General features: G+C 35.3%; 2 long non-coding RNA genes and 1 other non-coding gene across 4 annotated transcripts; all 3 read left to right on the top strand.

The window, feature by feature from the left end:
• The first annotated feature begins 1,543 nt into the window (after positions 1 to 1,543).
• On the top strand, positions 1,544 to 8,614 carry LOC112754808 (uncharacterized). Of its 2 annotated transcripts, XR_011874476.1 has the most exons (5): positions 1,544 to 2,091; positions 2,202 to 2,295; positions 2,436 to 2,568; positions 4,984 to 5,081; positions 6,163 to 8,614. It is a non-coding gene; the product is annotated as an uncharacterized lncRNA (long non-coding RNA). The 2 variants fall into 2 exon arrangements; XR_003178739.3 differs by lacking the exon at positions 6,163 to 8,614 and having other exon boundaries at positions 4,984 to 5,219.
• Positions 8,615 to 15,982: 7,368 nt separating this feature from the next.
• Positions 15,983 to 16,088, top strand: LOC112761139 (small nucleolar RNA R71). The gene has a single exon (XR_003181548.1). It is a non-coding gene; the product is annotated as a small nucleolar RNA R71 (small nucleolar RNA).
• Positions 16,089 to 21,353: 5,265 nt separating this feature from the next.
• On the top strand, positions 21,354 to 23,503 carry LOC112754807 (uncharacterized). Its single transcript, XR_011874475.1, has 3 exons — positions 21,354 to 21,630; positions 22,589 to 22,799; positions 23,080 to 23,503. It is a non-coding gene; the product is annotated as an uncharacterized lncRNA (long non-coding RNA).
• The last annotated feature ends 3,318 nt before the right edge of the window (positions 23,504 to 26,821 follow it).

The following is a 26,821-nucleotide window of genomic DNA, read 5'->3' as shown; positions in this document are numbered from 1 at the left end:
AATTTGAGATCGTTATACATTGATGCAAGACGTAATCAATACCTATGCATATATATATATATATATATATATATATATATATATATATATATATATATATATAATTAAATTTAATAAATAATATTAACAAACTTGATTTACACATATAATCAAACTTTACAAATAACATATTTAAATTTATAATCATAACACACATATACAAATGTACACTTGCTATCATAGTTGTAAAAATCGAACCAGACCGGTCGGTTCGACCAAAAACCAATGAACTGGACTCTAATCCAGTTTGGTTTACTCCTTGAACCGTTTAAGGAAGAAAACCAGTATGATCCGGTAAGAATCGGATCAAACCAGCAAGAACCGGTGCAAACCGGTCTAACTGAACCGGTCTGCGTGAAAATTTTTTTAAAAATGTCTCCACAAGGTCTCGAACCAAGAACCTTGGAACAAAAGCAACCTCCACTTGCCACTCAGTCATTGCACTTCTAAGTATTTTTTAAATCCAGTTCGATTTACTCCTTGAACCGTTTAAGGAAGAAAACCGGTATGACCCGGTAAGAATTGGATTAAACCGGTAAGAACCGGTGCAAACCGGTCTAACCGAACCGATGTGCATGAAAAAATTTTTAAAATGTCTCCACCAAGAACCTTGGAGCAAAAGCAACCTCCACTTGCCACTCAGCCAATACACTTCTAATTATTATATTTGACAAATACTAGTTATATAGTATACAAAAATATCTAATTTAATTTAATTTTTTGTTTTTTCTATTTTTCAAATTAATTATATTTTAATTATATACCATTATTAATATAAATATAAATTTCACTAAAAATTTATTAATTTACTTGATCTATTTTAATTCTAGTATTGTGATTAAGGTTATTTGTTTTGATATTAGTGTTAAAATCTACTGATATTATAATTAGATGATATTATAAACTAATCTATTAAGAGTAATCAAATTAGTTTTATTAATATTTGGAGTTAAGATAATTCATATTCTTGTGTAAATTTTTATAATTGGTTATTTGAAATTAAAACTCAACAATAAAAGTATTATATAATTTAATTTAAAAAATTTGTATTATGATTAAATTACGATTAATTTTATTAAATTGAGCTCTTAGAGATTAATTTATTAGGAATGATTAAATTAATTTTTATAAATACTTTGAGTTTAAGTTAATTAATGTATATGTACAATTTTTATTAATTAATTATTTTATACAAATTGAAATTAAAATTTTAATAATAGAGAGATTATGAAAGATTATGGCATATAATCTGAATAATTGATATTCTCTTATTTAAATTGTATTTTATAAAATATGATTAGTATGTTTACTTTATGATTTAAATTAAAGATAATCATTTAAATTCATTGATATATTAATAAATAAAATCTTACATATTTTAAAAGTAATCTTTATAATATTATATTTAATTTTTAAATTATTATTTTATCTCAAATATCTTATAAAATTATTATATTACTGATTTTACCCTAACTTTAAAGTTTCCAAATAAAACCCTAATTCCATTAATCCCTAAATCAAAACAAGCAAAATATACGCAGAAGGGAAGAAAAGAAACAGGGAAACAGAGAGGGGGAAACGGGAAGAAGAGGAAGGAGAAGAGAGGGACGGGATGGAAGGGAAGGCGCCGGGAAGACCGTCGTCGCCGTCGCCGTCGCCGTCAGGTGAAGGTGGAGGAGTGACTGAGAGAGAGTTGGACGTGAGGAAGGAGAAGAAAGATTGAGAGAGGGAGACGGAGAGCTCGAGAGTCAAGGAAGGGGAGGAAGGCTGCTCCCGTCATCACCGCCGATTCCGCCTAGACCGCCGCCGTCGCCATTGAGGGAGTCACTGCCGCCGAATCCTAACCGCCGCTGCTGTCAGAAGAACGAACCTGGAAGGAGAAGGACGAGGTCCGTTCTCGCACCGTCCTGCTCCGCTGCCGCCGCTGCCGTCGATTGGGGTCACACCGTTGCTGTTGCGCCCTGTTTTCGTTGATAGAGCCACTGTTGAGAGTCTGCCGTCAGAGAAGCATCGTCGGCGTTGCTGCTGCGAACTATTTCAGCTACTGCCCTGGTATTGCTCGGTCACCGCAGCCTCCTTTGTCCCTGTCTCTGAATTCTGTACCATTCACGACCTATTTTGATTATTGTTATTCTTGCTTGCCGCTTCTGCCTCCATCGAAGGGAGTGAGAACGCCGTCGAACAGAATGTGAAAAGGGAGAGGAGTTGTGTTCTTTCGCTGTTGCCGTCGTTGCCGAAACCAAGACAAATTTACCGGTAACTCTGCTATTTCCATTCTTGAATTTGCGCTACTTCCATTTTGTTCCTTAGTCTTTTTCTGTTCTGGTAAGGAAAACCCATGTCTCTGTTTAACACTCCTGCTCTGCCTTCTCTGTTTGCTGATGGAACTATCATAGGAGATAGTGTTGATGATAATAAAGAACTGTTAGAGTTGCTGCTGCTGCTAGTTTGGTTCGAGTCTGTTGCTGCTACAAACTAAAACAAAAGAGGGGTTTGCTGCGCTTAATTATCGAATTTCGGCTAATCGAGGTAGGGGTTTAATTTAAACGATTTTAATTTAAGAATGCCGACAAAGTTTATTGGATAACTGCAAATAGGTATAATAGTTGTGAGTGATTGATTGATTATATGAATGTTGAATTGTGGCTGAGATTGTGATTGGAATGATTGAGATTTTGGTTGGAACTTTGATTGAATTCGTTGATTTTGTGAAATTGATCATGCATGGTTTATGAATTGTTTGATGAGAGATTGTTGTGGATTCTGTATTTTGATGGATTAAATTGAAATTTTTGTTATTAAACTGGTTATATGATTATTGTAATGGACTTAATTGGTGATTGATTGGAGTTGAGTTTAGAGAATATTTGGAGGAATGAATCTTGAAATGTTGAATTGGTTGTTGAGAATCTGAGTTTTGAAATTAAATGGAAACTTTGGAAGTAAATCAGATATTCAACAGTAATCGAAATGATAAGAGAGTAAAAGCTAAGTAAACTAGGATGAAATTCGTTGTTGGAATTTAATTTTGAGAAGTTTGAATTAACTGGAGAATTAGTTGTGATTTTCAAAATTAAACTGAAAAATCTGATTTCCTACATTATCTTTAAATGAAATCGGTAACTTTGAAAAGCTATAACTAATTCTGTGATGATCGGAATTGTGTGAGACCAAGTCTGAATTAAGCTTGGGAATATAAAGAGCTGGACTGGGGAATTTAAGACCTTTTTGTTAAGTATATGATTTATGGTGAATTTTTGAGTTATGGTTGTGGAATCTGATTTTTACTGCAGAATTTTTAGAACAGTAACTTGTTGGCTCTGCTGTGAGTGTTTCGAATTGAATTTTGAAATGGAACCAATTTTAAATGAAACTTTAGTCCTATTATTTTAATTCCGTAAAATTTCAGAACGTTTGGACTTGTAGTTTTAAAGATATGAATTTTTGAAAGATGATGCGTTATGCAGTAAAAGCCAGATTCTGTTTCCTTAAATCAGTAACTTTGAGAGTTTATAACTTTGGATTCTGGATAGATATTGAGATGGAACCAATTGGAGGTGAAATTTAAGTATGTTTAGCATATTTGATTTAAATTTCAGGGCTTTCAATATTTTAATGAGTAAGTTATGGGATTTGGAAGAAGATATGTTCATTAACTTTTAAAACAGAAGTCTGCAGAAAATTACTCAACTTCTAAGTTATATAACTCCTTCATTAAAAACGATATTGATCTGGAACCAATTGGAAAAGAAACCTGGATGAGTAAAATTGAATCACATTAATTTTTAAGGTCTTTGGATTTAACTTGGATTTTATATTGAATTTTGAATATCACATGCTGCTGCTATTTTCTGATTTTAAGACACTGCAGAGCAGTCATGGTTTTGCTTCTATTTCCGAAGTTAGAGTAAGCAAAAAATTATGATTTTTCATTTAATAGAAAGCTTTATCCGAGACGATCGTATGAATATAAAGTTTGTGCAATTCTGAATTCATTTGATATTTTAAAAACAAAATTGAAATTAGGCTGCCAATGTTGTTTTGGTAACTACCCTGGGTATAGGGTTTAAAAATTGATTTTTACACTATTATCAAGTATTTTGAGAATATATTGTTATGGTACTTGCTGATAAAAGGTTGGTGAAATGTTGAGAAAGAGGGAACCCGTATGGGTTGCTAAGTTCTATTTTTAGAGGAGGTTATATTCGAATTTTTATAAAAGTATAAGGTTGTAATTAAAACGAATATTTAAGACTTGTTTAAAGACGATAACTTTGCTGATTCTTTTGAGAAAAGATTATTTGGTTTATGAGGTTGTTGGCAAGGGCGTGGAAAGAAGGTTAACATCCTCTACTGATTTAGTTGGTTGAACTTGCACAAATTACTACCGTAGAGTGATGTTATTGAACCTGTTTTCTGATGCAATCTCTTTTAATGGGAATCAATTGTTTGATTTTTGGTCAGTGTTAAATAGTCAATTATTGTACTTTCTTTTTTCAACGTCTCTTATCAATTATTCAGCTATTTGCTGGCTCATGCTATTTTCGACTCACCCTGTTCTCTTCTGTTGAGAGGAGTTGAAAATGAATCCTGTTTGTTTTTCTTGGTAAAGTTTCTACTTTAATTTCTCATCTTGTTTTCTTCTATTTGATTCTGTTTATCTTGATTAATTTTTTTTGCGTTCAAACAAGAATCACATGATGTTGTGTAGTATAGTGCAGTGCCTTTGATTTTGACTGTTGTTGGATTCTTTATAATTATGAAAATTCTTTTCTTTTCTTTTTTGTTGAATTTCTTGCTACTTCTTTGGTGATCATCTTCTATAAATCTATTTATGGAATTTTTTATCATGGGTTAGTTTGGCTTATAGTTCTATGACCTCATGTATGGACACAAAATTTTCCATTTTTCTATTGATTCGTGTTGCTTTTCCGTAATCTGCAGAACTGATGAGGTAGTCAACACTCAATTGATGGTTTCTCGGTAAATTTTCCAAAAATGGGTCAAGCATTTTTCTCCATATTTCAGCTGGAAATAAAGAGGTTGTTATGACTTATTGGCATTACATTTGCAGTATGTAAATTAAATTATTAGTTTTATTATAGAATTGTAATTTTTTTAATTATAATTATAGCTTGTAAATAATTTATGTAAATCAATAAAAAAATCAATTCTTTTTATACTTTCTTATTTTCTCCCTTTAAAAGCGTGGCTATGTCTCCTATTGGCACACTTTCGAAGTGTAGCTAATACTAACTCAATTAGCACGTTTCTAAAAAAATGTGGTGAAAAGATATCGCTACATTTTTTGCATATTTGGAATGCTTTAAAAGCATAGCAAAAGCCAGTTTTTCTTGTAGTGCGAGATAGTTATCGATTTGTTATTAGTTTAAAAGGAATTTGCGATAGTATTACAATTAATTGACTACAGATTATTTTCTAGCAAATTAGCGACTATTTCATAACTCTACTTTCTCATTTCGAATTGCTTTGGTTTAGCGACAAAATTTCTACAAATTTGATTAAGGATTTTTAAAGGTTAGCTATAGATTTGCTACAAAATGTGACAGATTTGCGATCATATTAGCGGACAACTTGCGACGAGTTAGTTCGGAAAAATTCCTCTCGAATTAGCGTCAACTAATCATTCCATTTTGTCTACGAAGTTAGCTTGCATTTAGTGATGAGTCTGTTGCAGTAGAGTTTGATTAGCGACTATTGTTTAGTCTATTTTTTCTATGGAATTAACTTTTACTTTAGTGATGGATTTGCGACTATCTATTCAGTAGCTAAAAAACTTTTCGATGAATTAGCGACTGTTGTGGTTGCCTCACTGATTTGCGACTTGTAATCAGCGAGGAAAGCATTAGTTGCTAGGCGGTAGCTAATCTGTCACAAATTATATTTTGCGTCGGATTAGCGACGATTTTACGACTCTTTTTGTGGTAGCTAATCGGCCATATTCTTGTGGTAGCTAATCGGCCATATTCTTGAAAATTTTCTCACGTACATGTTGAAGCTTCCATGTAAATGAGACCATTTTTATTTGGCATTAACCCACCCATACTTCATTTATTTTCGTATCTCTATTTCTGGGTTACTTTTCTTCCCTTTTTCTTTCAGGATGGCCACCTGGAAGGGAACAGGAAGACGTTTACATGGGGAAACAAGACAAACAAGTCCATCAGCATAATCCTTGGAGAAAAGCGTCAGTTGGAACAACCTGTCCACCTGCACATCTCAGCATGCACAGAGGACGGTGCAATCTTTAAGTGTGGGGAGGTCGATACCGATCTCCATGAGTTAGTTATTTTCTTCTCAAAACCAATATTTTATTTAGTACATTGTTACATTTGCATATTTCATTGCATGATTATTTTGATTTTATGCATTTAGCTACTGCTTGGTTGAGAAATAATAAGTTTTTTTTTAAGACCTTATTGTTTGAAAAATTTTACTAATTTAAATTAAAAAAAAAATTTATGTTAAAACTTGTTTGGAAGTTGTATTTGGAACATGAATTATAGCTAAAGAACACACAACATGTGAGATTTGAGCTTATTTATATGGTTACATTATTTAACAATAAATTTTTATTCTTGTGTGTTTTCTTCTCTATGATTGTAATCTATATTTTGTTCCAATCTATATGTCCATTATTTAGTGTATTTACATGCTTGCATATGATTGAGGCCATTGTTTGATTTTAGCTCACTTATCCCAAATAAGCCTACCCTTTAAATCACCCTTGTCAGCCACTTTGAGCCTTTTAATCCCCATTTGTTCTGTATTTTACCACATCACTAGCCTTTAGCAGAAAAACAATTAAATATCCCAATTAAATCTTTGGTTAGCTTAAGATAGGGATTGTGCAACAATTAAGTGTGGGAAACTGTGGAAACTTGGGTTAATGAGGGAATGTATCATGTTTCTAATTTTGAATATTGGAAAATTTGGTACCTACTCATGTAAAACAGAAAATTCAAAATTCCATATGCATTAATATGTTATTCTAGTTTTATGTCTCTCTAAAAAAAAAGAGAAAAAGAAAAAGAGAAAAAAAATATATAATATAAATAAATAAATAAGGGGACAAAATTATCCCAATGTTAAGTTAATAAAAGATCAATGCATATGTGATAAAATTAAAGAAAAATTGATACATGAGTATGTAATGCAAAAGTGAAGACTATGGGTAGCTAGGCATGATTCTAGAGTTATATAGAGTATATGTATGTTAGGTGAAAGCTTAAGTTAATTAAAGATTCAATTTATAAAGCTCACTTAGCCATATACATATACCCTTACCCTTACCTTACCCCCATTACAACCTTGAAAAGACCTCATGATGTTTTCATTGGTATATTAAATATTATTGATTGGTTAGGTGAAGAACAAATTTTAGAAAGCATGACTAGAGAAGAGTAGAGTGATTGACCCTAGACACTTGAGAATTAGAGTGATATACACTACCAGTGAGGATTCAATACTTAATTATATGTTCCCTACTTTCATAAGCTGTCTTCTTACAAGTTTGCTTGTCTTTTATTGTATGATTTAGATTAGTGGAATTTGATTTATATTTGTCTTGGAGAACTTATTTACTTTTGACCAAGTAGGTAGAAATATTTTTTGCATTTAGTTGCATTCATATAGATAGGTTGCATTTCATATTAATCTACCATTCCTCTTCATCTTTATAGCTTCTCTTGAGCTTAAGCATGAGGACATGCTAATGTTTAAGTGTGAGGAGGTTGATAAATCACTATTTTATGGTTTATCTTGTGCTTAATAGAGTAGTTTTTATCAACTCTTTACCCACTTATTCATACTATTTGCATGGTTTTACATTTGCCTTCCTAATTATGTGCTTTGATTGAAAACATGCTTCTTTGGCCTTAAGTTCCCTATGTTTAATCCTCTCTTATTACCATTAGATGCCTTGATATGTGTGTTAAGTGATTTCAGAGTTTATAGGGCAGGAATGACTCAGAGGATGGAAAGGAAGCATGCAAAAGTGGAAGGAATACAAGAAGTTGGAGAAATTGCTAAGCTGTCCAGCTTGACCTCTTCGCACTCAAATGGCTATAACTTTAGCTACAGAGGTCCAAATGACGCGGTTCCAATTGCGTTGGAAAGCTAACGTCCGAAGCTTCGATTTGATATATAATATGCCATAGTTGTCCTAACTCTAGGCGACGCGGTCGTGTGATCCACGCGGACGCATCGCAGTGGCGAAAAACCAGCGTGGCAGATTTCATCTCCAGCGATTTCTGGACTGTTTTCGACCCAGTTTGCGGCTCAGAAAACTCAGATTAGAGGCTATAAAGTGGGGGAATGCATCCATACATGAAAAAAGCTCACAATTCACAATTTTAGGAGTAGATGTTTTTAGAGAGAGAGGTTCTCTCCTCTCTCTTAGGATTAAGATTTAGGATTTCTCTTAGTTTTAGGAGTGACTCTCAATCCCAGGTTCAATGTTCTTTTTATTTATTTTCCTAATTTAATTTATGAACTCTTCCATGTTATATTTGATATCTTTATTAGTGCTAATTGAGGTATTTCAGAATTATAATTGCTTTCTTTTATTTATTATATAAATAATTTGAATTTTTCCCTTTTGGCTTTGGTTGAGTCATTGGAGACACTTGAGTTATCAAACTCATTGTTGATTGAAAATTGGAATTCTTCAAGAATTAATTTGGGTTCCAATAACTCTAACTTTTCCCAAGGAAAGACTAGGACTTGAGGAATCAGAATTAATTTATCCACTTAACTTACCTTCATAGTTAGAGGTTAACAAAGTGGGAGAAAAATCCAATTCTCATTACAATTGATAAGGATAACCAGGATAGGACTTCCAGTTCCTCATACCTTGCCAAGAGATTTTATTATTGTTAATTTATTTTACTTGTTATTTAAATATACCTGTGCCCATTGCCCAAACTCCAAAACCCCCAATTTACAAACTCATAACCAATAATAAGAACATACCTCCCTGCAATTCCTTGAGAAGACGACCCGAGGTTTGAATACTTCGGTTATCAATTTATTAAGGGGTTTGTTACTTGTAACAACCAAAACGTTTGTATGAAAGGACTTTTGTTGGTTTAGAAGCTATACCTGCAATGAGGATTTATCTGCAAATTTCTAGACCACGCAAAAGTTCTCTCATCACCCTGCCCGCATGCTTGTTGTGCTATATTCGAGAAAGGGGACAATCCAGAAGATTATTGCAGCAACTTCTATAACCCAGCAGCCTATGTTGCAACTTATGGTAAGTTAGTTTCTCCAATCAATGGAGAAAATATGTGGCCAAAAGTTGAGTGTGATACCATTATACCTCCCATCTTTAGGGTGAAGCCAGGAAGATCACGGATGGTGAGGATCAGTGAACCTGATGAGACCCGTTCTCAGACAAAGCTTAGGAGGACGGGTACATCTGTTACATGTAGCAACTGTGGACAATATGGACATAATAGAAGGCATTGTCTCAATCTAATAGTGTCAGGTATCAAGCAAATCTGAATCTACAAACTGCTGTTTTACTGTTTTCTTTTTGAAATTATAGGGTATTTGAGGTGTTGAGTGGATTAGGTTGTGATAGTATAACATATGGTGTGTGAAAATATATTATGCTATGTTGTAAATTGTTGTTTTATCAATATGGATTGCAAACAGATTATGCTGCCTTATAAATAGATTATAAGAGGAATATAAATTGATTATGCTGTGTTATAAATAAATTGTAAATGGATTATAAATTGATTGAAAAAAGAGTTGAATATTCATGTTGCAATTGGTTGTATTTTACCTGATTTCAGAACCTGGTGTTGCTGCTGCCGCCAACGGAGAAGATCCGGCTGGTGCTGACACTGTGCCTACTGCTGCGCCTGCAGCTGCTGTTGACACTGATCCTGCTGCCGACAACAGATCCGATGTGAATATCCGCAGATCTGAGAGAATAAGGCAAACAGGGGTAAGCAGGGGAAGAGGAAGGGGCAGGGGAAAGGGTAGAGCTGCATCTTCACAACCACTCCCCACCACACTTGCATCTTCATACTAGCTACCCACCACACTTGCTGTTGCTGCCTCTACTCAACCACCTCTCATACTTGCAACTTCAGCTTCTCAGGCTCCAACCACATCCACCGGTGCAGTGGCTCCAACCACAGCCACCTCACAACAAGCCTTATGATACGCGGGAATTTGCCTCTCAACAAATTTTCTTCCGGCAAGTGCACCGGATTGTCGTCAAGTAAAAACTCACTGTAGAGTGAGGTCGAATCCCACAGAGATTGGTAGATTGAGCAATGTTAATTGGAGAATTATGCTTGTTGAGCGAAATCGGAATTGAATTGAGACTTGCAGAAAGTAAAATTGGCGGGAAAATTAAATTGCAAGAAATTAAATGACAGAAACTTAAATTGCTGGAAATAAAGAACAGGAACTTAAATTGCAAGAAATTAAAAGGGAATGGGGATTTAACATGAAATTAAAGAAGCAGATTGTAAATAGAATGGGTAGATCAGAGATGGGGGAATCATTGAGTTTAGGAGATGTATAATTCTCCGGATCAAATTTATTTTCATCTCTTCCGCAATCAATGCATTCATTGATCTCCTTGGCAATCTTAATTGATTGGATCACAATTCCTTGGCTCACCAATCTCTCTAAGCATGAACAATTGCCCAATTCCTTGATTTAAGTACTCATAGAAAGAGATGAAGTTTGGTCACTGATTATACCACACAAATTCATAGATCAAAGTGTTGTAGGATTACATGTCACTATATCCATCCAAATCCTAATCTAATCCAATATGAGAAAGCATTTATAGCATGATCTCCTCATTCCTTTCCAAGGTTCCGAGGAGATCTAATTATGAATAGCTTCTTTCCCAAGATAACTATCCAATTGGATGAAGAACGAAAGCTTTCTAGCAAAATCAAGAGAAAAGAAAGAAGAAGATGAATGAAAATTACTATTGATCTATTGAATTACACAGAGCTCTCTAATCCAATGAAAGGGGTTTAGTTGTTCATAGCTCTCAAAATGAAAATTGAAATTGAAAGATACATTGAAAAGGAAAATTAACAGAAAGTAAAATGTGCAGTAGAAAGTGAAGGTCCGAAAAAATGTCCAAAGCCCCCTCTAACTTAATTTCTAAGCTATTTATACACTCTCTTCCATTGATTTTCAATCTCTGAATTAGGCTTTTGGCCTTGATGGAATTGGGTTAAAAATGGCTCCAATTGGTTTCCCTTGCTGTTGAGAAGAGATTGGTTTGAATTGCAGAGTCTGATGCCTCACGTTGGAGTCAACGTTTGATGGCCAACGTTGACTCAAACGCTCTTCAGAAAAACCAGAGAACTTTACTGTCATTGGCGTTTGACTCAACGTTGAAGGGCTAACATCCCGCTACCCACGCGTACGCGTGGATGCAAAGATTTCATTTTACAGTTTCAAAACAATGTAAGGGACGCTAGACTCAGCGTTGGACCTCCAACGTTCCCTCCAACGTTGGCATTTTCACGCGTGCGCGTACTCCACCTTACGCGTGAGTTGCTTTTTTTCTATCCACGCGTACGCGATACGTCGCTGCAAATTTTTCATTTACAAATTCTGGGCTTTGGCATCGCGGACGTTGAAAGCTAGCGTTTGAGGCAACGTTGGACTCCAACGTTCATTTAGTGACGTATATGCGTGACCCACGCGTACGCGTGGATGGTCAATTTTGCCATTCCACGCATGCGCGTGACTCACGCTTGCGCGTGGATAAAGAAATTTTGCTCTTTCACGCGTACGCGTCGCTTGAAAATCAGTCAGCTCCAGAATTGGTCATTTTATCACAACGTTGGATGTCCAACGCTCCCTCCAACGTGAGCATCAGCAACTTATGCAGAGAATTGCTCTGCTTCTTTTTCAACGTTGCTTCTTCTTCATCTTTTCCATGCTCCTTCTTCAACCTTCCTCCATGCTTTCCTTCACCTATCATCAACCAATAAATGCATCAAAGCCTTGCTAAAGTCATGAGAATTCTTATCATTCTAAGCATACAAGTAATCATAGCATAAATCATCATGAAATTGCATCAAATTACTTATGGTTGAATGAATCTAGGCATACATGAATTTCTACCCAATTTGCTTACTTATAGCTCAAGAAAGTGCATAAAACCTATTAAAATCAAGGAAAAAGGATAGTGAAACTAGCCTAAGATGGCCTGGCATCACAACACCAAACTTAAATCTTGCTTGTCCCTAAGCAAGTACTGAATTATTAAGAAGAAAGAATGAAACAGAAGGGGATGTTCATATCAGCAAAGCATTATTAGTAGCTCATGGGGTTTTATGCAGACAATGCAGTAGTAACTTCTTATTGATCTTTAGGCATAGACTGTCTCCTTTAAGCATCCATTAACATACTGCTATGACCTCTTATTATTCACTCATCCTTGGTAATTGCTTTTCTTTATTTTCTTTTTCTGTAAACTTGTTTCTTACTTGTAGCTTAGTGTCATGTGTAGCAGTAGCTTCTTTAGCTCATTTGTGCTCAACACATATTCACTACAGACACTTGGCTCACAATTCTTCTTAAGACATTGATGCCCAGCACCTCTTTGGGTCACTAAATGCCTTGTAACTAGGTTGCTCTTGATAATGGACTTTCGGTTGATAATCCCGGGTTAGTTAACCCAAATTACCAAGTGTTAAAGCACTCCATAAAACCTAATCATCCAAGCAGATCCTAGTACAAAGACACCACAGGCATATGTCCTAAGGTCCAAGCTATTAATGTCTAGCCTTATTCTTTGCTTTCTTCTATTTTTGTTGCCACTTTTGGCTTTTTTTTTCTTTCTTTCTATTTGTTTTTCTTTTCTCCAAGGACTTTTATTTACTAAGATTCATAGACAGCAAGCTAATTTACACTAAAAGGGAACAATCTATCCTTTTATTCATTATAAGTGAGCTACTACATAATTGCTAAAAAGAAACTGTTCCACTTCTTATTCAAACATTTCTTTTATTGAATTTGAAAAGACTCTGGGGACAAAACAAACATTTAAACTGGTGAAAATAAAAACACACACCTTGGCTAGCATACTTATTGCAAAATTAAACACACAGAATGCAAAGCAACTTAAACTAAAAGTTACTATCAACTAAAGCAAACATGTTCTTTCTTTATTGGATGTGATAAACAAGGAGCAGGTCCACCTTTCATTTTTTATCATGTTTGTCTTTCGATGATAATGCATAGTTTTTCCAAGAGTTTATTGAATTCCTGCAAAAGCTACTGAAAGCTGCTTGTTCCCTAAGCACTTGAGAGATTGTTAGCATGCATGTATATTTGTAGGCTTTTAAACTTAGATTGGTGTGTGAACACCAAACTTAGTTTCTTGCCTAATGCAGCAAATTGAGTCTTATGTAGAAAACATAAAGTACTTTTATTAGGAAAGTAAACTGTGAACTAGAAAACAACTATGAACTAGATAGCAAACTAGAACTAGGAAACAAACAACTTTTGAGTAATTTCTCTGATCGTTTGGAGCTGACAACTAATTATGCTGGGGTGCATTGTGTCCTTCATGCAATCCATGGTGGAACACCAAACTTAGAATTACACATTCACCCTTAGATTTCTTTGGTGTGCAACACCAAACTTAGCTCCTTGCAATACAGAGAATTTACTTAACTCTTATTGACAAGCTATGAAAAGAGAATTACCTTTGGTTGGGTTGCCTCCCAACAAGCGCTCTTTTATCGTCATTAGCTTGACGTTTGATCTTTGTCATGGTGGGTTGTAGTGCCTTAGGTCTTCTCCCCTTACAGTGAAGCGGTCTCTACTTGTTTCCTTGGTTATCTCTACATGCTCTAAAGAGAGGACCTTTCTGATGGTGAACACTTGCGGTAATTGAGATGGAATGATTGGAAGTTGGGGTGGTGTTGGTTGATGGTGGGCTGATATTACCTTGTCTCCAGGGGAGAAACCCTCTGTAGGAATCTTCTTATTTCTCCATTCCCTTGGCAATTTCTTCACAACTCTTTTTTTCTTCTTCCAATAGTTTTCTAGTGATCATTGTGTCAGGGGCTTCCTCATTAACTCTTTTTTGAGTTCTCTTAGTTGCTGTATCTCTTGAACTTCTTGCTTGTTCACCAAAGACTGTTTCAATGGTTTAGCTGCTGATTTAATGTTACTTCCCTTTGTGCACATGTTGCTGTGATCATTCTTTGACTCCTTAGGTTCTGGCTCAGACTCATATGTAGGTTTGAACACATGAAAGGTGAGGTATTCATCATGTATTCTTAGGATTAACTCTCTTTGTTCCACATCTATCAGGGCTCTAGCAGTGGCTAGGAATGGTCTTCCCAGAATAATAGGATGAATGTAACTTTCTTCCATGTCCATAACAACAAAGTCAGTGGGGAGGAAGTAGTTTTCTACTTTCACCAATACATTTTTAACTACTCCTTCAACCTTCTTCTGAATTTTATCTGCCAATTGGATGATTACATCCGTGGATCTCAGCTCATTGATTTAAAACTTCTTCATAAATGATAGAGGCATCACATTTATGCTAGCTCCTAAGTCACAGAATCCTCTGTCAATTTTTGTCTCTCCTATGGCACATGAAATATGAAAGCTCCCTGGATCTTTTTTCTTCATGAGTATGTCTTTCTTGATGAGGGCACTACATTCCTTGTTCGTTGTCACTGTTTGTCCCCCTTTTAAGGTTCCTTTCTTGGTCAACAGTTCTTTCATGCACTTCATGTATGTTGGCATCTGTTGGAGAATTTTGATGAAGGGAATGTTGACATTGAGGGATGCAAACATGTCTAGGAATCTTGAATATGACTTGTCTTTCTCACTTCCCTTGAGTCTTTGGGGAAATGGTGCTTGTGGCACAAAGGGCTTGAGGTATTCTTTCTCTATTTGCTCCTTCCTCTGTTCAGGGCTAGCCATTTCTTCTATCTCCCTGACATTCTTCCTTGACTCTTCTTCATCATGCTCTAAGTGTCTGGAGCATTCTTCCTTCAGACCTTCTTCACTGCTTAGATTGATTGACTTGCATTCTTCCCACATTACCTTCTTCATTTCCCCTCTTGGATTTTTCTCTGTATCACTTGGGAAACTATCAGTGGACTTTGGAGCCTATTGTGAAAGATGTTCTACTTGAGATTCGAGATTCTTAAGAACCTTCCCTCGGCTTTTCATACTTCTTCTCACTTCTTCCCAAAATTTTTTCATGTCTTCACACTCTTTGTTAAGGTTTGCAAGCATAGCTTCTAGTTTTTCCATTCTGTCATCTTCATGTGGTGATGCTTGGTTAGAATTGGGGTGTTGAGAGTGGTTGTTATGGCTTTAGTATGGTGGCTGTGAATAAGTGTTTTGTGTGGTCTGATATGGTTTTTGGTTGGAGTTTTGGTGAGTGGAGTTGTTATACTGGTTAGGATTGTGAGGTCTGTGTTCTTGGCCTTGGCTTTGTCGATTCCCCCAGCTAAAGTTTGGGTGGTTCCTCCAACCAGAGTTATATGTTTTAGAGTATGGATCATTTGCTTGCCTAGATGAGTTTCCAAGGTAATTAGCTTCCTCCCAGTTAACTCCTTCTTCTGTCTCAAACTCTTCTTGGGGTGATGGTTGAGTGTGGATAGCTGCAGCCTGAGTCTTCTCTATTTGCTTGGTCAATTTAGCTAGTTGCTTGGTGATCATCTTATTCTGGGCCAGGATTGCATCCATATGGTTTAATTCCAAGACTCCCCTGTTGTTGCTCCTATCTGAGGCATAAAAATACTCATTGTCAGCCACTGTCTCTATAACATCAATGGCTTCTTCAATGGTCTTCTTCTTATTGAGGGAACCTCTAGATGAGTGGTCTACAGCCTTCCTTGATTTACAATTCAGCCCTTCATAAAAGATGTGGATTTGCACCCACTCATTAAAAATATCAGGGGACATTTCTTTGTCAAGTCTTTGAATCTCTCCCAGGCTTCATAAAGAGTTTCACCATCCTGCTGTCTGAATGTCTGCACTTCGGTTCTTAGCCTATTTACTCTTTGTAGAGGGTAGAACCTTGTTAAGAATCTGTTCATTACATCTTCCCAGGTGGTCAAGCTTTCCTTGGGGAATGATTCTAGCCATTTTGATGCTTTGTCCTTCAAAGAGAATGGAAACAGTAGCAATCTATAGGTGTCAGGATGAACACCATTAGATTTAACCGTGTCACATATCCTTTGGAATTTAGTGAGATGCTTATTAGGATCCTCTTGTGCACTTCCTCCGAAAGAACAGTTGTTCTGGATAAGAGTTATGAGTTGAGGCTTCAATTCAAAATTATTAGCATGGATAGTTGGCCTTTGAATGCTACTACCACAATTTCCTGGATTTGGATTGATGTATGATCTCAGAACTCTCCTCTCTTGTCCAGCAGGGTTAGCTCCACCTCTTCTGGCATGATTGTTCACCTCTCCTTCATGATGGTTTTTCATATCATCCTCCATGGTTATATCAAAGTATTCCTCCTCTTCTTCTGCACCAATAACTCTTTTTCCTCTTACTTCCCTCCTTAATCTCAAGAAGGTTCTTTCCAGTTTACTATCGAATGAGGTTGAGGTTTCCTTTCTCCTACTTGTCATACAATGAACAAGTACAAGAAACAGCAAGTGTAGAGTCTACTAAAATAGAGTATAGTTAGCTTGGTTAGAGCAATTTATCAAATAGTTAGTAGGTTAGCTTGCTGGAAAGTAAAGAAAATGAAGACGTTAAAGAGAAATAAAAAAAATTGCAGAGAACAAAAATGAACAACTGAAAGTAAATTTGAATTAATCAAACAAAAATAAAAGTGCTCAATCTAGTTATCCTTCAATTTAGTAATTGTCAATACAAAACCAATCCCCGGCAATGGCGCCATAAGCTTGATACGCGGGAATTTGCCTCTCAACAAATTTCCTTCCGGCAAGTGCACCGGATTGTCGTCAAGTAAAAACTCACTGTAGAGTGAGGTCGAATCCCACAGGGATTGGTAGATTGAGCAATGTTAATTGGAGAATTATGCTAGTTGAGCGAAATCGGAATTGAATTGAGACTTGCAGAAAGTAAAATTGGCGGGAAACTTAAATTGCAAGAAATTAAATGACAGAAACATAAATTGCTGGAAATGAAGAACAGGAACTTAAATTGCAAGAAATTAAAAGGGAATGGGGATTTAACATGAAATTAAAGAAGTAGATTGTAAATAGAATGGGTAGATCAGAGATGGGGAAATCATTGGGTTTAGGAGATGTATAATTCTCCGGATCAAATTCATTTTCATCCCTTCCGCAATCAATGCATTCATTGATCTCCTTGGCAATCTTAATTGATTGGATCCCAATACCTTGGCTCACCAATCTCTCTAAGCATGAACAATTGTCCAATTCCTTGATTTAAGTACTCATGGGAAAAGATGAAGTTTGGTCACTGATTATACCACACAAATTCATAGATCAAAGTGTTGGTAGGATTACATGTCACTATATCCATCCAAACTCCAATCTAATCCAATGTGAGAAAGCATTTCTAGCATGATCTCCTTATTCCTCTTCCAAGGTTCCGAGGAGATCCAATTATGAATAGCTTCTTTCCCGAGATAACTATCCAATTGGATGAAGAACGAAAGCTTTTTAGCAAAATCAATAGAAAAGAAAGAAGAAGATGAATGAAAATTACTATTGATCCATTGAATTACACAGAGCTCCCTAACCTAATGAAAGGGGTTTAGTTGTTCATAGCTCTCAAAATAGAAATTGGAATTGAAAAATACATTGCAAAGGAAACTTAACAGAAAGTAAAATGTGCAGTAGAAAGTGAAGGTCCGAAAAAATGTCCAAAGCCCCCTCTAACTTAAATTCTAAGCTATTTATACACTCTCTTCCATTGATCTTCAATCTCTGAATTGGGCTTTTGGCCTTGATGGAATTGGGTTGAAAATGGCTCCAATTAGTTTCCCTTGCTGTTGAGAAGAGATTGGTTTGAATTGTAGAGTCTGATGCCTCACATTGGAGTCAACGTTTGATGGCCAACGTTGACTCAAACGCTCTTCAGAAAAACCAGAAAACTTTGCTGTCATTGGCGTTTGACTCAACGTTGGAGGGCCAATGTCCCACTACCCACGCGTACGCGTGGATGCAAAGATTTCATTTTACAGTTTCAAAACAATGCAGGGGATGTTGGACTCAGTGTTGGACCTCCAACGTTGGCATTTTCACGCGTGCGCGTACTCCACGCTTACGCGTGAGTTGCTTTTTTTCTATCCACGTGTACGCGTCGATGCAAAATTTTCATTTCCAAATTCTAGGCTTTGGCATCGCGGGCGTTGGAAGCTAGCGTTTGAGGCAACGTTAGACTCCAACGTTCGTTTAGTGACGCGTACGCGTGACCCACGCATACGCATGGATGGTCAATTTTTCCATTCCATGCGTGCGCGTGACTCACGCTTGCGCGTGGATAAAGAAATTTTGCTCTTTCACGCGTACGCGTCGCTTGAAAATCATTCAGCTCCATAATTGGTCATTTTATCACAACGTTGGGGGTAACGTTGGATGTCCAACGCTCCCTCCAATGTGAGCATCAGCAACTTATGCAGAGAATTGCTCTTCTTCTCTTTCAACGTTTGAGGCAATGTTGGTGGTCCAACTTGGCCACCAACATTGCTTCCTCTTCATCTTTTCCATGCTCCTTCTTCAACCTTCCTCTATGCTTTCCTTCACCTATCATCAACCAATAAATGCATCAAAGCCTTGCTAAAGTCATGAGAATTCTTATCATTCTAAGCATACAAGTAATCATAGCATAAATCATCATGAAATTGCATCAAATTACTCATGGTTGAATGAATCTAGGCATACATGAATTTCTACCCAATTTGCTTACTTATAGCTCAAGAAAGTGCATAAAACCTATTAAAATAAAGGAAAAAGGATAGTAAAACTAGCCTAAGATACCCTGGCATCACCTTACCTCTTGAAGGGCCAGCCTCCCAGCCTCTCCTAGTTGTGGCAAGTGCAAAATTTCAGCAAGCACCTAGAGCATCTTCTCAACCTTTACCAAAGACAAAGGTGTTTGGTGTGAGGAGAAGTGGGTGGCTAAAGTTAGGAGTGAGAAAGCTAAAATGGGCACCTAGTCTACATATAGACCTAAGTGATGACTGAAGTCTCTTTAAATTTATAGTTAGGGTTGTTGGGGTTGCTATTAAATAGTATATCTTGTAATGAATTGTGTCTCTGTGGCCACTGTTTATTATGTAGATAGGACCACTATTTTGATATTTTGGAATCAGGTTGGACCACTTTTAATTGTTGCACTTCTTGGACCTTTATTTTGGATTAGGTATGTGGCATATTATATGACCACTTATGTTATGATATTTTGTGTAAGTATGGTTTACAGGAACACTTATTTAATAAAAATATATATAGCATATTTTTTGGCCACTTTTTGCTGCAAATTGTTGTCAATTGTGGAAATTTAAATATTCACATTGATAAGGTTGCTTCCCAACTATCATTTGTTATACACAAAAAATACATCAAAGTGCAAAATTCATTCAAACTAAACATAATCAACGTTAATTGGATTGAAGCCATAGAATCTCTTACATTACAATTTCATAGCACAGATAACTCTAAACTCTTGCAAACCACATTCCAATTATTAAGACTAGCAAAAACATAAATAGCATATATTGCATTTTACATTGAATTTTCATATTGTCATCCAATCTCCCAACTTGTTCTTGGAGAATATTCAACTCATCACATAATCTAACCTCACCAGCATCTATTTCTCTAGCTTCAACAATTAATCTCTCCATCTCTACGTTTAGCCTCTTTATCTTTCTTTCTTGTGCATCCAATTTCTACATTTCAGCTTCCAACTTAGCAGAATTTTGTGTTCCAACAACTCTAACAGCAGCAGCAGACACGTTACTTCTTGCACCAGCTTCATCAACCCACTCAAAAAATTTGCATCTTCTATTAGGGCAAGAAATAAATCTTCTATTAGGATTTTTTGTTGTTTCTGAAATTTGAAGACTCAGAGTGTCACCACAAAAATAGTAAACTCGCCTTTCCTTTTCCTTTGACCACCCATTCTTTGCACCATCATCAACCTCAATCCAATCAAAATCATCAATCCACTCAAAAAAGTTACATTTTGGTATCTTCCCATAAGTAACATACCTCCTACCATGGTCAGAAACGGTTGAGGAACGGTGGACGGTTACTGCCTCTCCACAGAAACACAGGTGTCTTCTTTCCTTTGGGTTGGAGCTCCTGGAAACACAGCTTTCCGAAGAGAGAATGAATGAGGTTCCTTGACTTTGAGGCATAAATTTGGGGAATATGAAAACTGAAAATGGAAAAGGGAGAAGAAGAGAAACCTCAGATCGTTCAAAGAGAGTGTTTATAGAGAGAAGACAGGGGTAAATAAGTCATTTCACAACTCACTAACATTTTTTGAATGTTAAACGTTAACAGGGACTTATTGAAAAAAAATTAAGGTACAGGGACCCAATTGAAAAGAAAAAAAAGTATAGGAACCTAATTGAAAATTTGGTAAAACTTTATTGGCATATTCTTTAAAATTGTTATACTCTTGATTAACAATTTAGTCTCACTCTAATAATTTTATTAGAGTTTTTTTTAATAATAAAAAAATATTTATACGATCAATGTTATAAAACTATAATAATTCTAAACAAAAATATCTATTTCAATTAATTAATTTTAATGAATGGCTAACTCTAAATATTTTTTATAGATAGTTTATAATAATGATATTTTAGCATAAGTTTATAAATTTATTATGAGATTCATTTTAATTTTAAAATTTAGGGTGCTTCAGTCGAAACAGATTAGCTACATGATGGTTCTTTCTAAGATTCTAATGACATGCTTTAGTGAGGCCAGCTTTAGATATGCAACGGAATTCAAAGACTTCTTTTTTGATAACACCCTAATTTATGTCTTTGTAAAGAAATAATATTCGAAAACACACATATTTCTCCTATAGGGAAGAGGAGAGGAGAGAATGTATCATCACACTCTAGGATGTGACCTATCATCTAGACCAAGGTTCTGAAAACCAGACCAGACCGGCCGGTCGAACCGGTTTAACCGGGAACCGGTGATGCAAGCAGTCCGGTCCTCTCTTTATAACCGCTCACAAGAAAACTGCCAAAAAACCATTGAATTGGTCGAGAATTGGCCGGTTGGACCGGACCGATAACCGGCCGGTTCGGATAAAACGACATCATTTTTTAATTTGCAAAAAAAAAAAGGAAACGGATGCAGTGATCCACTCGTGACCCACCCCCCTTCTCTTCCCCCAATCGTTCAATCATTCCTAACCCAGGTCCTCAGAGAACAGAGATGAGAGAACTCTGAATCAAAGAAACCCTAGCCGCCTAGCCCTCCATTGTCGCCGCCGTTCCCAGGTCATCAGCGCCGCCGCCATCCCAGGTCCTCAGCACCGCTGCTTCCTCCTCTTCCCCGTGTCTGGAACCCAGTAACTCAGCAGACCTCCTCATCTTCGCTGGCTTCTCGAACCCAGGTTAGTAGCTTATCATCTTCATCTTCTCTGAAATCTGAATGTTTGGTCTTCATTTCCATCTTCTGTGACTTGTTCTCAATGCTGTAACAAAATACCACATAAAATTTATTGTGATCTTAGAGTAATTCATAAAGGAAAGAACATGGAGAAAGGAGAATTTGATCCAGAAAGGTAAGTTCCACAGCAATAGCTTCAGGTATACTGCGAAAAAGGGGGGCATATTAAACCCTAAGATAGAATGGTTTCCAGAATAATATACTAGCCCAACCCAGCAATAGGCAAGGGAATCATATGTTGGTGATAAAGAATCACTATCATGGATTCACGACATACAATTGCTAGCATGTTTACTGAATCACATGATTCAAATTGCAAATACTAATATTCAAACGACTTATGGTAGAGCAAAATTTACATAAAAGTGTAAAAACATGATAGAAATGAATACAGGCGTACAAACCAGCATTTAGTTATGTTTTGAGAGCAGAAGTTTTGCCCTATGATTTTACATTATTTTCTCCTCACTAGATTCAGTTTTGGTTGTCAAAAAGAAACACAAATCTTGTTGCAGTTTTCTGTTCCTGATGTGCTTCGATGATCACTTGGTTGGACAGGTAACCTAGAAAATTTAATAATTTCCTTCCAAATGTCAACTTCATTTGCAATGGAATGGGATGATATTTTTGTCATCCATTTTGATGTTCCATTCATAATATGTATAATGGTGCTTCTTTATCTGGTGAAAAAGGGATTGGCATACTTTTTTCCATAACTTAAAAACATAGTATTTAGTTATTTTTGTTTTCTTTGCCAATTTGCATCATTCTCTTTTCTAGTCAAGCGTGCTGATACAATAATGATTATCAATATTTCTTCTGCTGCTATTTGATTTAAGTTAAAATTTTATACATGTGCAAACATCATATTCCAATAACTGATCAAGTAGAATGCAACCCAGGTAATTAAACCGGTAGAGAAAAGAAATACCACAAAAGAATAACAGCTTATAGTGGTGGAAGATCAGCATCTGTAGTGGATTCACTAAGCACATGCTCCAGATCTTGTATATTTTGTTTCATTTCTCGAGACAATTTGTCTTGTGCGGGGAGTTTTGCAATGCTCGGATATGACATTGTTTATGTTACCTATAATTTGTGTCTTAAATCCAGGTAATATATGTTTTATGAAATATCATATTGTTTCATACGTAATCTTTATCATAACAAATTTGTAAATTATTAAATCTTCATATATTGTATTTAATTTTTTAGGAAGGAAAAAGAAAAAAGAAAGCAAAAGACACAATATAAGATTTATATTGTGTCTTTTAAATTTCGAAGATATTTTAAGATTTATATTATACTATAATTATATTTTAGGATGTTTATTTATAATTTATTTATTATTCTATTCTAAAACGGTTTTTCGGTTGAACCATCGGTTGGACAGGTTAGACCAGTGAACCAGTGAACCAGTGACTAGAGCGGTTTGATGACCGGTCCGATTTTCAGAACCTTGATCTAGATTACGTATAGATAAAGATTCGATAGGCGGGTGCTCGAAAGAATTTCCAAAGATATCATTGGTGTCTAAGGATTAGTTGAAGGAGCTACTTGGAGATAGGCCACCATAAGAGCATGTCCAATGGTAATAAAATGGAGGTCTCATTTACTATTCGTCTGACAAAAAGTGGAGACTGACCGTTGGAAGAAAATGAAAGTGAGTTCCATCACAATTTTCGAAGTAAACGAAGCCCTATTCGGAGGGACTTGACTTCTTTCAATTATAATCAATAATAAACAAACATGTGTTAATTAAATTAAAAAAAATTAAATAATATTTTGTTAATAAAATTAACAATATTTTATATACATATAGAAGATGACTGATAGGTAATATATATATATATATATATATATATATATATATATATATATATATATATATATATAATTATTTAAAGAATTATATTAAATAATTAAATTATATTTAATTTATTAATAATTATAATAATTAATTATAATTTTATTTAATTAATAATTTATATTAATTATTTAAATCATAATTAATATAAATAATTAAATTAATATTGAATATTATTTATATTATTATATTAAATTATAATTAATTAAATTTATTTACATAAAAAAATAATTTTAATTTTTTACATATTATAAAATAATTTTTTGGTGAGTGGTTTATTTTTATGTATGAAATTTGAAATACTAACCACATTACAAAACTAGTCGTTGCAAAACTAGCCGTTACTATATTATCGTTATTATTAATAAATTAATATTTTGTTATTCTATATATATTACTTACATACACTTCTATTCTCACTTTCTTCTACTCTTCTTCATCTTCTTTCAAATCTTACAAAATAAATGTTCTACTGCTATTATTTTTTGTTCGGAAAAATGGATCCAAACCAACTCAACTCTTTTTTCAATTACTTACAAAATTTTTCTCAAACTCCAAATACCCAACAATCTCAAACCTCAAGCTCTCAAATTCCAAATCAAAACTTCACACTACCGAATACATTTCGAAATCCAAATCCACAAAATCTTCCTAATTTCAATTTTCAAGCTCCTTATAATAATCAATTTCCTATGTTCCAACCACAAAATCAAAATTCACAAACACCACATTTTCCATTTTTATCCATATTTAATCCTTCTATCAGAAATGTTGCTTCAACATCTTTGCCATTTTCAACTCTATTAAGTGCATCGAGACATAGCTCATCTGATGTTGGTGGCTATTCTAACCCATCCCCTCAGACTCCGATACAATGTAGTCCAAATTTATAATATTCAGATTTTGCTAACCCTCGTGGATTAGATGCTATCGACCTCAATGAAGATGACTTTGAAAATCGTAGGCAAGATAGTATTTCAACACTGGCAATGGGAAGAGGATGAGATCTTGATCAGTGCATGGTTGAATATTTCAACTAGCCATATAGTTGGAACTGACCAAAAGGGAAAAATATTTTGGAGTGGAATTCATAGTTATTGTGTGGAATTCAACTCCGACGTAAAAGGGGGGCAGTTGCATGTAAGAAACGATGGTATAAGATCAACAAAGTAGTTGCATAATTTGCTGGTTGCTACGATCAAGCTAGTCGAAATATAAAGAGTGGTTCGAATGCTGATGATATAAAAGAGTTGGCCTATAAACTTTATTCCACACATTATGGTCATAAATTCACTTTCAAAAGGCATTGCAATATGCTTCATTTGGAGCAAAAATAGAGAAGCCAACTACCTACACAAAGTGGAGGCTCAAAGAGAACCAAAGTTAGTGCAACTGGAGCATACTCATCATCATCAAATCTAGAAAAATACCGTTGCGTGACGAAAATGGTGTAGACTCTCCCGTTCGCCCACAAGGATCAAAGAAGAGCAAAAGAAAGGGTAAGAGAAAAGCACAAATATTTGAAGATCTTAGTGAGAAGAAATCATCGGTTGCTAAGAAACTATCTCTCATGGAAGTTATTAAAAATGTTAGAGAAAAGGAACTAATGGATAGGGAAAAAGAAAGAGAAGAAGAGAGTGAACATAGAGAAAAGATGATGGCAATCAAAGAAAAGGAGTTACAGATTCAAGCTGCAATGAAAGAACAAGAATTACAAACTCATAGGTATATTAAAGAAATGGAGATAAATGCAAAGGAAATGGAAAGGGAAAGGATGGCTAAGGAAAAGGAAAGAGAAATGGATATACAAATACTTAATGCTGACATGTCTACAATGAGTGAAAAACGACGAGCTCTTCATGAGATTGCATGTGAGAAAATAATCAATAAGTAATTTACTTAATGGTTCATTGTATTCGTAGAGTTAAGTAGTATGTTTTTATTTTTATTGCGTATTACTGCTGGTATGTGATGTAGTCTATTTTATTCATTTCTGATGTAACATTTTAAATTAGTCAATATTATTGTACCGTTATTGTTTATGAAAGTGACCGTTGCAAAACTAGCCGTTTTAAACTTAGACAAGAAAAAACTAGCTGTTTTAAACTAAGACAAGAAAAAACTAGCCGTTGCAAAACTAGCCGTTGAGAAATAGCTCCCTGTTGCGGACACACTTATAAAATATCAACTATCAATAATTCAGCAACTCCATTCCAAATCTAGTTTCTCACCTCAAAGGAATACTAAAACATACCTCAAGCTATGGCTAGAAATTTTGATGATAAGTTTAATGAGGCTTTGTATGGTAAAAGAAGATGGCGAGATAACACTGTAAACCCCGTTAAATTAGTAAATAATTAGTCAATAAATTAATTTTCAATAAAGAAAATTAGAAATATGAATATTATATTAAATTAGGATAGAGCTCATCAAAACGAGAATTTTGACACTAATTTCAAAGAATTTGGCCCAAGATTGGACCGATGGGCCGAACCGGTTAAACTGGGCCCAAACCGGATTCGTGGACCCAACCAGCCCAACATTTAAATGAACCAAAGCTCATTTTCTCCCCCAAATGCAACAGAAGCAGCGCTGAACACAGCAAGGGGAGGAGAAGGGTACGAAACCCTTATTCCAATTTCCAAATACCGTAACTTTCCAATTCGAGCTCCGATCGCCGCACCATTTTTGGCCACGCGACCACCACGTCGAGCTCTACGATTCTACCGGAATAATTTCATAGGTAAGCCACTTTATTTCTCTCATCCTCTTCTTCTCCTAATTTTCAAAAATTATGTAGTGGTGTTGAATTTCTTTGCTATTTGATGTTTTAGGATCCAATTAGCTTGAGAAAAATGTTTACTCTTGCTTATACGAAGCTTGGGTAAGGTGAGGATACCATAATTCTATTTAATTTTCTGAATTTGTGCTTTGGGTATTAAATTGGGTGTACATGTATTATGAATATCTATTAGGTTGTGAATAAATAATTGGAGCTTGAAATTGTGGACGTTGGAACTTGGTGGAGGTTGAGCACTAGTGTTTTATTGAAGTTTTTAGGGCTGTGTTTTATTTTAGTGAGTTACCTTGATCACTACGAGGAAACCGGCCAAGGTATGGTTTAGGTTTCTTGCATTTAATATATAATGTTCTATGAAAACTTAGGCTAGATGACCATAGGATAGGTTGGAATGTATGTGTATATTTATTATTTAGTATCTTGTTAATAAATATGTTTGGTTTGGTGCTTGTTGATTAGTTGGTAATT

This window comes from Arachis hypogaea, chromosome 16 (assembly GCF_003086295.3).
Source record: "Arachis hypogaea cultivar Tifrunner chromosome 16, arahy.Tifrunner.gnm2.J5K5, whole genome shotgun sequence".
Lineage (NCBI taxonomy): Eukaryota > Viridiplantae > Streptophyta > Magnoliopsida > Fabales > Fabaceae > Arachis > Arachis hypogaea.
Note: the sequence above shows the minus strand (reverse complement) of the source record. Positions and strands in the feature narration are given on the sequence as shown.